General features: G+C 36.9%; 1 protein-coding gene across 1 annotated transcript in view; it reads left to right on the top strand.

Annotated features, from left to right (window-relative positions):
* The window catches only part of LOC107708446 (uncharacterized), a 120,980-nt gene that overhangs the window by 54,061 nt on the left and 51,569 nt on the right, over nt 1-15,350 (top strand). The gene's annotated exons all lie outside the window — the stretch shown is intronic.

The raw sequence follows: 15,350 nt of genomic DNA, 5'->3' as shown, positions 1-15,350 counted from the left end.
CTCTCTCTCTCTCTCTTTCTTTCTCTTTCTCTGTGTCTCTGTCGCTCGCGCTCTCTTTCTAATAACTTCATTTATAACTGCATTAGAATGCTATCAACGGCTCAAGCCTCCATTACCAGCTTTAAAATGACGTTTTGGAACTAGCAAAAGAGGCGTTGGATGAAATGCGGAAGAAATAATCCTACTCACAATAGCGATTTAAGTACAAGAACCGGACGAATCCCTTTAAATGTATCATCTGATCGATGTCTTGAGGTGTGGTAACCGTAGTATAAGCGGAATAATTGACTCCGGGCCGTTGAATTATTAGAAAAATAATGCACACCCAAGGTGTAACGGCCACTCCGCTTCGCGTCGCATCACCACCTCGGGTGTGCATTATTTTTCTAATAATTCTACGGCCCGTTGTCAATTATTCCTTTCTTAAAGATTATGAACTTTTGCCACTTTTGTCATGCTAGCACTGCAAATAGGAAAGAAGTTGTGCTTGCTAAGGGTCTATTAATATTGCTTATAGCTTTTCATATTTTATGTACCTCATCCTCCACAGTTTTTTGTGCTATGTGAAGGGTACCTCAAAATATGCAGTTTGATAAAGAAAGGTGTGCTTTTACTTTTATGTAATCAAATTTAGGATTTTCACCTGGTGGAATATCCCTCAATCTTTCAGTACACTGAAGGAGGGATCTAGGCATATGTAGAGAAACCCTTATGACTTGGACCAGTAAGCACAAAGCAACCATCCAGAGCATGACTTGAAAATTACTTGAAAATTGGAAATATTGATTTTGTTGGGTGAGTTCATCTGCATTAAAATTTTTTTATTTTAAATAGCTGAAAAAAGGACTCTGGATTATTATTTTAAATATTTTTTTAAACGTTTCTTTTAATGTTAAGTGATTTGGAATTTTTTTTTGAAAAATTTGGTGTTCACACACACATATATATATATATATATATATTTTTTTTTTATACAAGAAGTGACTCACTTCAGTTTTCATATTCCATAATTAATCGGTTTTTGGCTAATTCATTGTGTCTAAAAAACAATAATATCATTTTTATTATGAATATTATTGAATAAGAATAGTAAACAAAATGTTGAATGTATTACAGTAATACTTTTTTACAGTAAAATGAAAAAAAAAATCAAGTATTTAATAAAAGTAATAAAAATAAATTAATTTTATAGTACAACTGTAAAATTACAATACTAATGCCATAATTTCTTCTTTTTCAAATGTTAAACCATTGAGCTTTTATTTTGGTGGTTTACCGGAAAATAAATATATGCACTGCTGATTTCAGAGTGAAGCATGGCACTGTATTTATTTACACACACACACACACAGCTCATGATAAAGTGTTTCAGGATCTCAGTGCGAATCGATTCTCAGTAAGTGATCCAAGCTGCTTTGAGACACTGAAACACCGTATCATGAGCTGCATGTATCTAAATGAACAGTGCTACACTTCACTCTGAAACTGGCAACACACACATTTTTTTCAATTAAATTGTAACCTTCACATTTTGCCTGTGACATAAATCCATATTGCAAAAAACTATTTTATTTCTGTCAGGACAACTATCGTCAAAGATGATTGGCAATTAGCATACAGTTTGGATTGGCGGTATGGTTCTGTTCGGGGTAAAAACTCCCTGCGCAGCATGCAGCCAAGCATGGATAAGAGCAGGGAGAGCAGCGATAACCCCCCTAGGGTAAACAGAACAGAACCAACCTAAATGTATTGCAGATATCATTATTGTTCAATAGTTTAAAGTACACATTTTAGAAAATAGTCTGATTCAAAGGGGAAACAGAAGGCCGAATCCTGACTGACAGAGGAGGAGCTGGGGATGGAGGAGGGTAATTAGCTATTGAGCAATGCGAAAGCTGCTGATAATACTGAAGGACCTTATATAAGGATGCTGTGATAGATGTCGTATCCCTATAGGTAGACGCGGATCAGCTGAGAGTCAGCTGATGCGAGTTTGACTGACGGGATCTGCCAGAACTAACGCTACGCTTGATTTCAGTATATTGTGGAGCCCTATTAGTAACTGCTTAGCAACACTTTGGCAAATACCCATAACTTCCTAGCATTTTGGTGGTGAGTTTTGCATGAGAAAACATTGTTGTAAAAGTCTAATTTGGATTTCTGAAACTCTAAACTGTATGGTTTCATAAACACCTTTCATTTGTAAGACTTATCTTGACAGTGTAAACATCTAGGAAGTGTTTCCTGCATCAGTTAGGTGGGATGCACCTGCACAGTGCTGAGGTCCGTTGGCTGCGCTTCAGTGGGAGTTGAAGGGTGAAGACAGCTGCTTGAGTTATGCAAACTGTTGCAGCATCACACATTCTGCAGTCATATGTCAAGCAGCATTTGGCATCAGTGCCAAGATCAGTAGATGAAGACGCGCCCAGGGTTGCACCATAAAGAAAAATGGGTTCTAGAGAATGTGATGTTCATTCATCTCCTGAAGTTACTTTGCCAATATTGTCATTCATTGAAATGTCATTTCTTCAGATGAGGGAGGTTATGGTTTGATAAGCAGTTTTTTTTTTTTTTTAAGTGAGATTTGTTTATACCAACATTCAGAATGCTAATGCGTGTGTTCCTCAGCAATATATTGGTCTTAATGCAAATGTATGTGCTGCAGAGGATGTATTTGTGGAATAGTAAGTGAGAGTGAACTGCTTTAGGAGAGAGATGGCATTTTCATTAACACTCCGTTAATTTATATAGGCTTGGGTCTAAAATGAATGAAGGGCTTGAGTACAGTACCTGCACAAGTCCAGTTGCCTCACTCTCTAGGTTTTCCCTCTCTGTTTAACTGTGCAAAAGACAGAATTTATCCTAATTAGACTTTTTCCTTGATAATTCCACATTGTGCACTGCAATCTTTTACACAACAATGGCTTCGTTAGCCTCATTGTTCAAATCACTGGTAGCTTATGGTACCTCACAGATTAACTCATTATTTTCATTAATTGTAGCAAATGAGGCGCCTGACCTTTTTTCAAAAGTTTTTTGCTTCTCCTCGCTCACCAGATATTTAGTATGTTTCACTAATGTGTGAAAATGAGAGGAATGGTGTCTTTGTCTGTAGCAGGTTCCCGTTTGTAAAGAGTAGTTTATGCACAACAAATGTCTTTTATTTTATTTTATTTTCCATCCATTCATTTTCCAAACCGCATATGTAAAATCTCAGGGCAGGGAGGCTATTGTGTTGTGTTTTGTTTTGTTTGCCCTTACAGCTGAGCTGGAATATAGTGGTGTGTACGTAATTTCCACTGGTCCATTTGTGTTATTTCGTAGTTTCATAGTCGAGTAAAAAATAATAATTATTGAATGAAAAGGTGTGTCCAAACGTTTGGATGTTAGTGTACTGCAAGTAAACTGGATGGGAATTCACTGACTGGTAGAAGTCACCCAGTGTTAATAGCATGGTATGTAAAGCCATAAACAGATGGAGGCAGCAGTACTGGTGTACAGGATGCTGGCATTCTTTAGCAGTGTGTGGAGCAGACATCTGCAGATAAATCACTCCATCAAGGGTCACGGCTCTCTGGAGCCTTTCACAAAGGATGATGAAGCTTGAAATGACATGCATTCAGTGGCATGCAGGGGATTTGTGAAATGAGAAAGCAAAGTCCTTTTTGCCTTTGAGTTCATTCATGTCAGTTTGTTCATGTTTCAGCTGCATTTGACATGGTTTAATGATTAAAAGCATATCCAACCCCATTCACCTTTTACTTGGGACTATCAATAAGCCACCAATACTATAATATTTTTACTTCTTTATATTATCATTCTATTCATTAAAGTCGCATCAAAGGCATCAAGTTTTCATTGCATCAAAATTTACTAAAATATTGAGTTCTCGTTAAAAAACTGACTGATCATTTTGTGTTTTCAAGTCATTTCAGGTTAATTTTGGTGTGACTGAAAGGTAGGGATGCTCTAATCAGGATCTTTGCAGCCAATACCAATTACCGATTCTAATTATTTAAGCTTTATATAAGTGATATGTAAGCTTTCTGTTGACTGTCAGTGTTAGCCTTTTTTTTAGATAATATAATACCTTGCCATTGTTATATTTTTTACAGTATATTGTTGTTTTAATTGAGAATCAAATAAATAAGCACAACAAATATTAATTTTACAATGAACATTTTGAAAGGCCTTTTGCACAAAACACCCTCCATATTAGGATACGTTGGCTTATTAAAGAGCATACAAACTTAATGTCAATCTGAACATAACAGCAACCCATAAGGTGACAGGCTGTCAGTGCAGTTACACTGTTACGCCAGTAGGTGGCAGCAAGGGACTGTCTTTATGAATGAGCCATCATTAAAATTGAAAGAATACACTTAAAGGGGTCATAGGATGCTACATGCACTTTTACAAGTTGTTTGAACTGAAATGTGTGTTGGCAGTGTGTGTACACAACCACCCTATAATGATAAAAATCCACCCAGTGTTTTTTTTTTTATCTGGTTAAATGTTTTCCCCTTTCTCAAATCGAGCCGATCTCAGATGCCTGTCTGTGTGACGTCACTCTGACAGGCCCCTCCCACGATAGTTTGATTGACAGTAGTGTTTCAGCACAGCACAGAATGGACTGGCGTCTTACCTTAGACCCGCCCTGAGTGAGCTGTCATCAGTCCGCCATTGTTTCACCGCTGGAGCAGATGTAGACAAGAATGACTCCTAAGCGATTGAGGTGTTCTGTTGTTGGATGTAATCCGTCATTTACTCCCGACATATAAGCCACTGAACTCGCAGTGGATTACATTTGTTTCTGAAGTGAATGCGCCCCCGATCTACATAAATGCGTCTATGTTCGCGTGAATCATTCATGATCCAGCCTCATCTACAGAAGAAGTGAGTATAATGTTTTGTAATGAATCTTTGCAAATCGCCTTTCCTAATAATGTGCTAATTAGCAAGTTTCACGATGAATGCGGCTAAAGTAAACAGTCTCTCTGAGAGCAGCTCGGAAGAGAGGGGCGGGGTCAGCAGAGCTCATTAACATTTAAAGGAAAATGTTACAAAAACGGCTTGATCTGAAAAGAGCTGTTTTTGACAGGGTAAAAAAGGTGTTTTTTACACTACCATTGAGAAATTTTAACCAAACTGTTACAGACTTTTCATTAAGACCCTAAAGAATCATATCAACTTGTGGAAAATGGGCATCCTATGACCCGTTTAAAACACTGATTCATTCATGAATGAAACAATGTGTTGAAATTAACTGAGTGCCACTTTAGAAGGCTAAATCGACCAACAACGTGTCACATGGCTAACGCTGAAGCTGATGTTTCACTTCATAGAGATCAAAATCCCCTTAAACACTGAAAGGACACTAAGACAAAGATATCGCATTCATCTTCTGCAGCTAATGGAAAACTGATATTTTTTCATGAATATATGACTTGACCTGAAGAAGGACATACACAGGTCATCTTACATGCTCTGTTCCCTGTCGTTGTTTGCTCTGTGTGTGTGTGTGGGGCTGCCTGAGGCCTACCTCCGCCTCGCAATCAGACAGCAGACGACATGACAGAGGCAGCGAATCAGGTTCTTAGTATTAAATCCTTTGACCAATGTTCCTCCACGTGTTCCTCCACATGTTTTACGTCATCACATTGTGATCGGTTCGTGAGATCGACCAAATTAAGTGACTACCGATCGAGTCATAAAATGTGATTATCGGCCGATACTGATCTGCAGCCGATCGATCGGAGCATCCCTACTGAAAGGTGTGATACTCTGTAATTATTCCTTCCATTTCTACCCGTTTGACCCATTCAGGCCAATTTCTGGACCAGTTATGAATACAAACATGAATGGGCATCAACCCACTGACCAGCTAATCAGCCAATCATAGTGACATGGAGGCACTGCCTACTCTCATGTGACTTTTAGCCTGTATTTTGCCGCTTCAAGGAGCTCAGTGAGAATACAATGCACCCAAGGGAAGCAAAAGAGACCCTGATTGCCTCTCAAACTTTATTTGCTATTTTGGAAATATTAATACTTTTGTATTCCTGTATTTTCAATTGTTTTCCTGTGGAATGTTTTTGAGAAGTCACCACCTCTCTTGCCTCCTAGTAGAAAATGCCTCAGGTCTCATTTGATGATTTGAACATTGCACATTTTATTTCGGTTCTTATCATAAAAAACGGTAGAGTTTAATATAGGAACTGAAAGTCACTGATTTAGTTTTTACAGTAAATGACCGTTTGGCTGATGGGAAGTGAGTCTAGCAATTTCCACTCTAGAGACACACTGTTCAATACTCTTTTGAGGCCGTTTATTTGTGTGGCCTTGAGCCGATGAGCAATTCTGTCGCATATAATCAAAGCAGTTCCTTGCCGATTCTCCCCTGTGAGCCTCATGACTGATCTTAATAAATGACCCAAACCGGATCCTTAAATGCAGCCCGCAGACTCTACTGAAGTTCACACAGTCCCTGCCCAGCTTTCTAGCTTAGTCATTGTGGCTGTTACCAGGTATCGTTCTGTCCTATTTCTGTCTCCGATTCTAGTACAGTAATGAGACATCAACTAGTGAGCTAGAACGTTAGTTATGATGGCGTACATTTCGTCCAGACAACCTCAGTTTTTGTAGTGTTTGCTAATGCAAGTGGTTTGACGTTCATACAGTTTGGATCAGTCTGATAGATGAGCTTGCACTACGTGCTCTTTCACTTCCTGTTGGAATGTTAGACTAGAAAACAAAACAAAATAAAATAAATAAATAAAAAAACAGGATCACTGAGTTGGAAAGTATTTTATTGAACCACCTTTTGCTTTAATTACAGCCTTTAGTCTGTTGGGATATGTCTCTACTAACTTTGCACATCTAGACTTTGCAATATTTGCTCACTCTTCTTTGCAGAACTGCTCAAGTTCAGTTCAATTTGATGGTGAGTGTTTGTGGACTGCCGTCTTCAAGTCATTCCACAGATTTTCAATGGAGTTTAAGTCTGAGCTCTGACTAGGCCATGCAAGGACATTCACCTTTTTCTCCTTCAACCACTGTGTGCTCAGTTCTGCTGTGTGCTTTGGGTCGTTTCATGTTGGAAGGTAAACCTTCTTCCCATTGACAACTTTCTGGCAGAGGGCAGCAGATTTTCCTCAAGAATTTCCATTTTTCTTTCTATCCTGACAAGTGCTCCAGTACCTGCTGCAGAGAAACATCCCATAACAGGATATTACCGCCTCCATGCTTTACTGTATGGTGTTATTTGGATGCTGAGCTGTATTGGATTTCTGCCAGACATATTGTATCGTTTGGTGTTGAGGCTCATCAGCCTCAGAATCTTCAAGGTGCGTTTTGGCAAAGCTCAGTCATGACTGCATGTGGCCTTTCTTCAGGAGTGGCTTTTTTCTTGCAACCCTCCCATACAAGCCACATTTCTGGAGAATTTGTGATGTTGTTGTCACATGCACACAATGACCACTCTTTATAATGTGTTGTACCAAATACCTTTCACTTCTTAATGATAGACTTCACTGTGCTTCTAGGCATTGATGAAGCCTTTGAAATTTTTTTCTATCCATCTCCTGACTTGTGCCTGTCCACAACATTATCCCGGAGATCTTTTGGCAGTGCCTTGCCACCCATAGTTGACTGTTTGCTTCAGTTGCACTACCAAGGACTGAAATGCTCCAGGAAAACTCTTTTCATGCTGAGCTGATCAAAATGACCACCGCTGATCACAGTTGAAAGACAAATGTCTTTGTGTGCCTTTGAGAAGGTGACACCTGATTGAGTTTACAAGTTATTTCTAGGAGGGGGGGTGATCCTTTTTCCAACTCAGTGATTCTGGTTTTTTATTTTTTTATTTTTTTTATGACATGTTGGTGTTGTATATATGACTTGGATGTTATAAGTTGCACTGAGTAAATACAGCTGGTTCGAACAAAAACTGTCTGTCTTCATTTCGGGCTGCAAAGCAACAAAATTTGATTATTTTAAAGGGGGGTGATTCTTTTCTATACCCACTTTATATCATATGACAATAAAATCAAAATAATAAAACCATTAGTGTTTCAGTAGTGATGAAGCTATTAGCTATCGGTCCACTATCGACTGACCTCTATAAACTAGAGCATGTTGTCTATTTGCACACCAGCATATGTTTTTATTTTATTTTATTATTATGGTCCCCATCATGGGATAATGGTGTGCTGGTGTCCTGACCAGGTTTATTGACTAGCTTAACTAGCAAAACTTCACCAGAAGGACCATGCTGAGTCCAATGCTAAGTGCTAACCAGCAAAAACAAGACTGGGTATACATTATGCTAATCTGAGCTGGTCTTTTTAGCACAGATGTTCCCTTTGTTTTGTCGTGTTTAAAGAAAATTGAGCCTTTCAAACCATTTATTAAGGGTTAAAAGTTCAAGTTTGAAGAATTAAGTAAATTCTGTTTATTTAAGGCCTTTGTTATACAAGCACCTATTTTTGGTAACTTGTCAGACTTTTGTTTAAATGTAATTTTTAGTTGAGTTTATTTTCAAAAATGAAACATAATGAAAATATTTCAGAATGAGTCCCAAACAGAGGCAAGCATTTGACATTCAGAAGAGATTCAGGCTCTATATGGTAATGGACTGCATGAATAACAATGCCTGACTCCTTGACACATTAGCTTGTATTTGTGGATGTCCTTCAATCTGCCCCCTGTACGGATTGGCTGCATTCTAGTGGAGATGTCCATCTGTGTGGGTTCAGTGTATGGACACAGTCTGGAAACTAGTGGGCCAGCTCACAGCAAGACCAGTGCCACAATCCTCAGCGGAGTAAGCAAAGTAATGCCTTAAGGCTGAATACAAAGAGTTTGTTATACAGTTGCAGCTGTAGTCTGCGTTACTGCAGGAATCGTCATCATCTGTACTGAATGACGGCCACAGGAACTGAAGGGGAATTCCATCCCTAACCCAATCGCAGCCTCAGCTGTGCAGTTTCCTGAACCGACACTCCCATTACTCTGTGCTGGCTGCTTTCGAAGATCACAGTCTCGAGTCTGTGAACCCAGACTACAAGCCATTCCCATCAGCGGGACTTTGAAAAGCTCCCCTTTTCTTCGCAATAAAGGCTTTGGGATAACTACAGCCTACCCTGGGAATAGAGATGGAGGGGCTCTTTAAACTTTGTTTATGTTCATCTAACTGAAGTAGGCCATTTAATATCGTGTCTAATCTCCCTTAATTACACTTATAGACTGCCAAGGTTAGACATGCAGACAGGACTGTCAAAGCCCCTTATTGATTTCACTTTAAATGAGATGTTTCATGCAGTCAGGCATGTGTTTGTGTCTCCACAATCAGCAGGCAAAGGCCCTTCAAAGATGTTATCTGTTCTTTGTGATTCAGCAAGTGCAACTCAAGTGCATCATTCAAGTAGTACTCCTCATGCGAAGCATACAGAAAATGTGATGTTAGCATGTTGCTAAGCTAACAGTATGATGCTCTAATAAGCATAAAAATACATTGCAAACACAAATATTGCGTAAAATAATAATGAAAAAAAAAGTAATTCTGTGTACATTTCACTTATATATTTGCATTTCGCTTCATCTGCCAGTGTCGTTTGCTGTACATTCTGGGATTTCTCCATGAAGGATGCATGAAAAAAGGAAAGTATCTTAGAAGATAGCAGAGCTGTACTGTCTTACTTTATTTTATTTCATTTAATTTAATTTTATTTTCAAATATAAGCATTTTGATGTTCAGCTCAAAAACCCAGCAGAAAAAGGTTTAGGAACTTCTTTAAATTCCATACTTTGCTAATACATACAACTGATACAAACTACTGATTGATTAACAATATAACCATATCATTTTTGTCATGTCAGTGTCAGTCATCCCTGTTCTTTCCAGCTGTTGTTACAGATAATCTATGTTTTAGGCTTTTTCATGAGATAAGCTTTAAAATGGCAGAAGGAAAACTTTAACTGAATTTTAAATGTCATGATAATAAATGTCATAAATGTGTTATTATCAATGTGGCATATAAAAGAAAACAATCGTAATTGTTCATGTTCCTGTCCTGATGGGAATCACTTCTCTATTTAGTATGATTGGAAATGCCTTGTTTTGCATCACTTCCTATAACATCAGGTTCACTTTAATATGCAGTGTAAAATCAAGCTTTTTGGATGGAAATGAGTCCTCATGGATCCAGTCCTGCTGGATTCATGTCTGTAAGGCCTTGAAATTAATGTATAATGAAGAGAACTCAGCAGAGACACCTTATACATGCTTAAAGAGCTCTTTTATATATTTTGATATTATTTATTTTATATTATTTTTATATGATTATATTATAATACCATTAGAAAAATAACAGTTTAATACAGAAGCCACGAGAGGCCATGGATTATGATTATTTTTCTTTCTTGTTTTCTCGTGATCACGACTTAATTTTCTTGTTATCTCGACATAACGGAAGTTGTTTTGTCGTGATCGCGACTTTAATTTTCTCATGATCTCGACATAACGAAAGTTGTTTTGTCGTGACCGCGACTTTAATTTTCTCATGATCTCGACATAACGGAAGTTGTTTTGTCGTGATCGCGACTTTAATTTTCTCATGATCTCGACATAACGGAAGTTGTTTTGTCGTGATCGTGACTTTAATTTTCTCATGATCTCGACATAACGAAAGTTGTTTTTATTTTTACAATGATTGTTTGATTTAAAAAAAAAAAAGCGATTAAAACTGTAGAACATTACTTAATTAAATTAGCCTATACACATTTTTAATTATATAAATCACATTTCTCATCAATATACATTTAAGGATTAACAATAAAGATTAAAAATAAGGACAAAGATGCACATTGCAAATATGTTGTTGAAGCGTGTCCTAAACACAACATCTCCGCTTATTAACTAACAATCATGTACTTTAAAGATGCACAAATAAAGATATAGGTGCAAACAGAACAAAGTTCATTTAAGAAAAGCCATTTCACTCAGCGGCCATCTTTGAAACGCCTCTTGGGGCATGCAAGTGCAGCTCCTATTTCTTTGAATGGGGTAACATAAAATTCTTCAAAGCTGTTCGCCAAGCTTAAGATTAAATTTCATATGAAGTCTCATAAGTGTTGTTTCTTTTGCTCAAATAGTGTCAAAAAAGCGTATTTTTCAGGCTAGACAAGCCAGTGCGCATGTGCAGTCCTGAGCTCACGTCTCAGAACTCTGACTGTTTCAGATGCAGATGCAGTGACGCACTGACTTTACCGATTAGCGATTGGCTCTTTTACTCAAAAGGCGGGGCTTCCTTCGATAGAGTGGCCATATTGAGCTTTGCATTTTTCCCCATTCAAAACTTTAAGAGTGACACTATAAGAGTGGCTACTTTTACACTGTTGCCACGGGTTATAATGCAAGTTAGCGGTTCTAAATTCACATTAAACCACAGCTTCATGGATTTTTTGCTTTAATTTATTTTTGGTTTTGTGCTGGTATTGGTATATTTTGCATGCTAGTGATAGGAATCGATCCCTTGACGTGATTGGTTATTGGTTTGTGACGTAGCAAACCAAGGACTGTTTCAAACCGTATTTCTGGGTCAGCCTTTGGGAAACTACAGTTTTAAGGAGAAAATACTCAGCAATGGTGTTGATTAATAGATTGGCACATGGTTTGTCTAAAGGCATATTAAAAACACCATATAGACAAATAAACAACATAAAAAACTTGATTTTCACTACAGGGGGACTTTAATATTTAAAAAATGTATTGTATTATCTGATCAAAATGTAATATCATAATTTCCTAATACATAATTGTATTAAGTTCATGATTGATGCTCACTGAGTATTAGTGTTAATTTTCTAGTTGAAGTGGCTAATCTCTCTGATGTTGTTGCTTTTGATGAGAACTGATTGATGGGAATTGAGTGACTGGCATTGATTCATATCTGCGGCTCTCAGTAAAGCAGTCAACACTGGGGTGTAAGTGGGTGACCTGCTTCAGCTGTGCTTTCCGCTCTGTCCTGGCTTGCAAAAATAACATCCCAAAAGCAGAGCTTGTGTTTTCAAAAGGGCTCACTTCAAAGTTTCCATTTATTGGAGAGTAATTAGTTTCACTTGCAGAACTTTGCGTGTTATTTAAATATTTTTGAAAAAAACACACGTTTCCAGCCCTACGCTAACAATACACATGTAATTGAGAGCTGAGAGATGAAAATATAGAGTTGAAAGCTGCTGATGTAGGAAGTCCATCCTGCTTTCCTTTCAGTCAAATGTAATTGAGTTTAAGCTTATATGACCGTTTTGTTGATGGCTGCCATGCACAACCTCATCTTCTGTCTCCCTCAGAGTTTGTGTGTGGATTGGCAACCCTTGACCCCTGTGAGAAGGTTTGACTTTCTTTTTCTTAATTTTTTCTTTTAACAAGAAACTTGTTTTCTGACACATTCTGGTTTAGTATTTGACCTAATGTGATGTAAATCCTAAATGTCCTTGGTTTCAGCAATATTACCTACACTTTCGATTCTGCAATTTGTACTCCCTGACGTGGCGCCCTTTGACCCCAACCTCTCTACGGTCTGTCTCTGACTTTGTTTTTCACTGTCTAGCTCTCTGGTGCTTCGTTGTAAACGAGCCTCTTTAATCAGTGTTTTTAGATAAATTAAAATAATTGCTGTGACTGAGCATCTGAGGTTCTTGACCTTTCCTGCGGGAGCGTTCAGTCTTAAATACATTACAGCCAACGAACTGAATCCACCAAAGGATGAGAAAGGAAGGCACTGGGCCGTTTTGTTGATGGCTGCCATGCACAACCTCATCTTCTGTCTCCCTCAGAGTTTGTGTGTGGATTGGCAACCCTTGACCCCTGTGAGAAGGTTTGACTTTCTTTTTGAATATGAACTGAAAGGACTATTACATCGCAATTTCATGCCCCAGGGGTTATCTGATATCCTCTTCACTACATTTAGCTCAAAGTGTCTCACAGTCTCCTCACCTACCCCTCCGTGATTCGCTCAGTGCCTCATTTCACTCGTCTCTTCTCTCTCTGTTCTATGCCACCACCCTTTATTTTTCGGCAGTCTACTGAATGACTTGTCTCAATGCTATTAGCACCATCTCTATTATGTGTGCGGACAGATAGCTTGCCATTCCACACCAGTTAAGGAAATTTACTGGCTTTAAATATTTTTGCTGACCACCTTTTTCATTTTTAATATTTATGAAAAATAAAATTGATGTTCAAAAACTATTTGCTATTTTTTGATCTCACTAGACAAAAAAAATAAATAAATAAAAAATTATAATAATAAATAAAAATAATCATATGAATATTATTTCGGAAATATACCACACCAGTTGAGGAAATTTCCCAGCTTTCAATATTGATGCTCAAAAACTATTTGTTATTTTTAACTCACTAGAAAAAAAATATTATTTAAAAAATAATACCACAGCAATTAAGTTAATGAATATTTCTTTTTGACCATGCAACAGTGTTTTTTATTTTTTATATTGCTAATTATAATAAATACAGATGCTCAAAAACTACTTTATTTTTAAGCTTACTAGAAAATTATATTTTTATATTAATATTATTTAGAAAATAATAACACACCAATTGAGAAAATGTACTGGCTTTAAATGTTTCTTAACAGCTTTGAAATGGCATTTTGCATTTTGTTAATTAAAATATGTTTTCATTCCCGTGAAAATTGATTATTTAGCTGTTTCCTCCTTGTGACAAGCAGTAAAGCTATTATATCACTCCTAGCGTCACATGAATGATGAACCAGCTCTCGGTGAAACCGCACCTGTCATAAAAAAAAAACATCAAGACACATTGTGATTTTGTTCCTCATATTTCAGTTTTTTTCACTTGGAGCTCAGGAGCAAAAAAGCTGTCATACAGTAGATAATCTTTCTCGTAGATAATCTTCCTGAAATTTTATTTATACTTTCAGTGGTCATTGTGATGATAAAACTGATTTTGTATATTTTTAGCACAGGTCATCACAGGGGGTCTCATTTACTTGGTTTGATTTCTTTGATTATAGGTTGTCACACGATATGCAGATTTGCACAGCACTGCATGAAACCTGAACAACAAAGGATGAAGTATTTTGTATTGAACTGTGACTCATCTGATTGTAATTATTTCTATTAAACATTTCACAGCATTTAAATATCATTGCGGTCACAGTGGATGTTGTCCTCTCAGTCACTGCAAAAATCTCAATAGCTGCACTAGAAAAATAAGCCGCATTTACCAACCTCACAGTACATAAAGAAAACACTGGCTGTTTTTCATTCAGGTGCTTTAATAAGTAATCTATACTGTGTTGACAGAGCAAAGTACGTAAAGGACTTAAATAGCAGCAAGCAGAGGTTTTTAAGAGTGTGAGCCATTTAGCAGGGCAGGCTAATGAAAGTGAAAGGTACAGGCCACACTTAGTTCATTATCCTGCTTAAGGGCTTGACATGCTCTTAAATAGTAGACCTCAGGTGAACACACGAGACCCAGGCAAGAGCTGCAGCTCTCTTACACCCACTTTCACACCTACAGTCTCCCTGTGTAGGTATTTTGAGCAGGAATTTTCTTAGTATTTACAGCTCTTTGTATTGTACTTTATAACCGCTTCACTGGAAAGTGCTTAGTCATTATTAGCTGTGACCACAATTTCTTTGTTTGCTTATTTCAGTCATATATATCCTCCTCTGCAACTCTGGAGGGCAAGATTTTTCAGACCATGAAAGTTGTACACGGCTCATAAGTTTACAAACCCATTTCGGAATCTGTATATACAGTATATAAGAGTTAAAACTGAGTTTGTCTTTTTTTTAAGTACTACCCAAAGCACGCTGCATAACAGATATTAAAGTATATTTCACAGGACAAAATAATTATTGAAATGTAGACTGTTGAACAAGGCAGTTTCTGTAAATTCAGTTTGTAAATTGTGTAAATTTTGTCTTGTTGAATATATATGAAAATATTTACAGTATGGTGTCAAAAAGCTTAATCAGTGCTAAATATTATTGTATTTTATTTAGCTTCATTAGTGCTAAAAAAGCACTTTTATGACTTATTTCTATAAATAAATATGATTTATTTATTTTATATTGTGTATTTAATAATTTAGCTTTATCAGTGCTAAATAAAAAAACAAAATGAAAACATTAAAGTGAATACTTAATGTAATAAACTTTTTTTTTGGTTTTTATGACCCATTTTATTTTATTATATTTTTCATTTTGTTTTATTTTTTATTTTTTAGTTAGTTTTAGTGGTAAATAATAAAAACTTAATGCTAATTTTAGTGATCCTTTTTTATTTCATATTTTATTTT

Source organism: Sinocyclocheilus rhinocerous, unplaced genomic scaffold (assembly GCF_001515625.1).
Source record: "Sinocyclocheilus rhinocerous isolate Xijiao unplaced genomic scaffold, SAMN03320098_v1.1 scaffold295, whole genome shotgun sequence".
Taxonomy (NCBI): domain Eukaryota; kingdom Metazoa; phylum Chordata; class Actinopteri; order Cypriniformes; family Cyprinidae; genus Sinocyclocheilus; species Sinocyclocheilus rhinocerous.
This window is presented reverse-complemented; position numbering and strand designations above follow the sequence as displayed.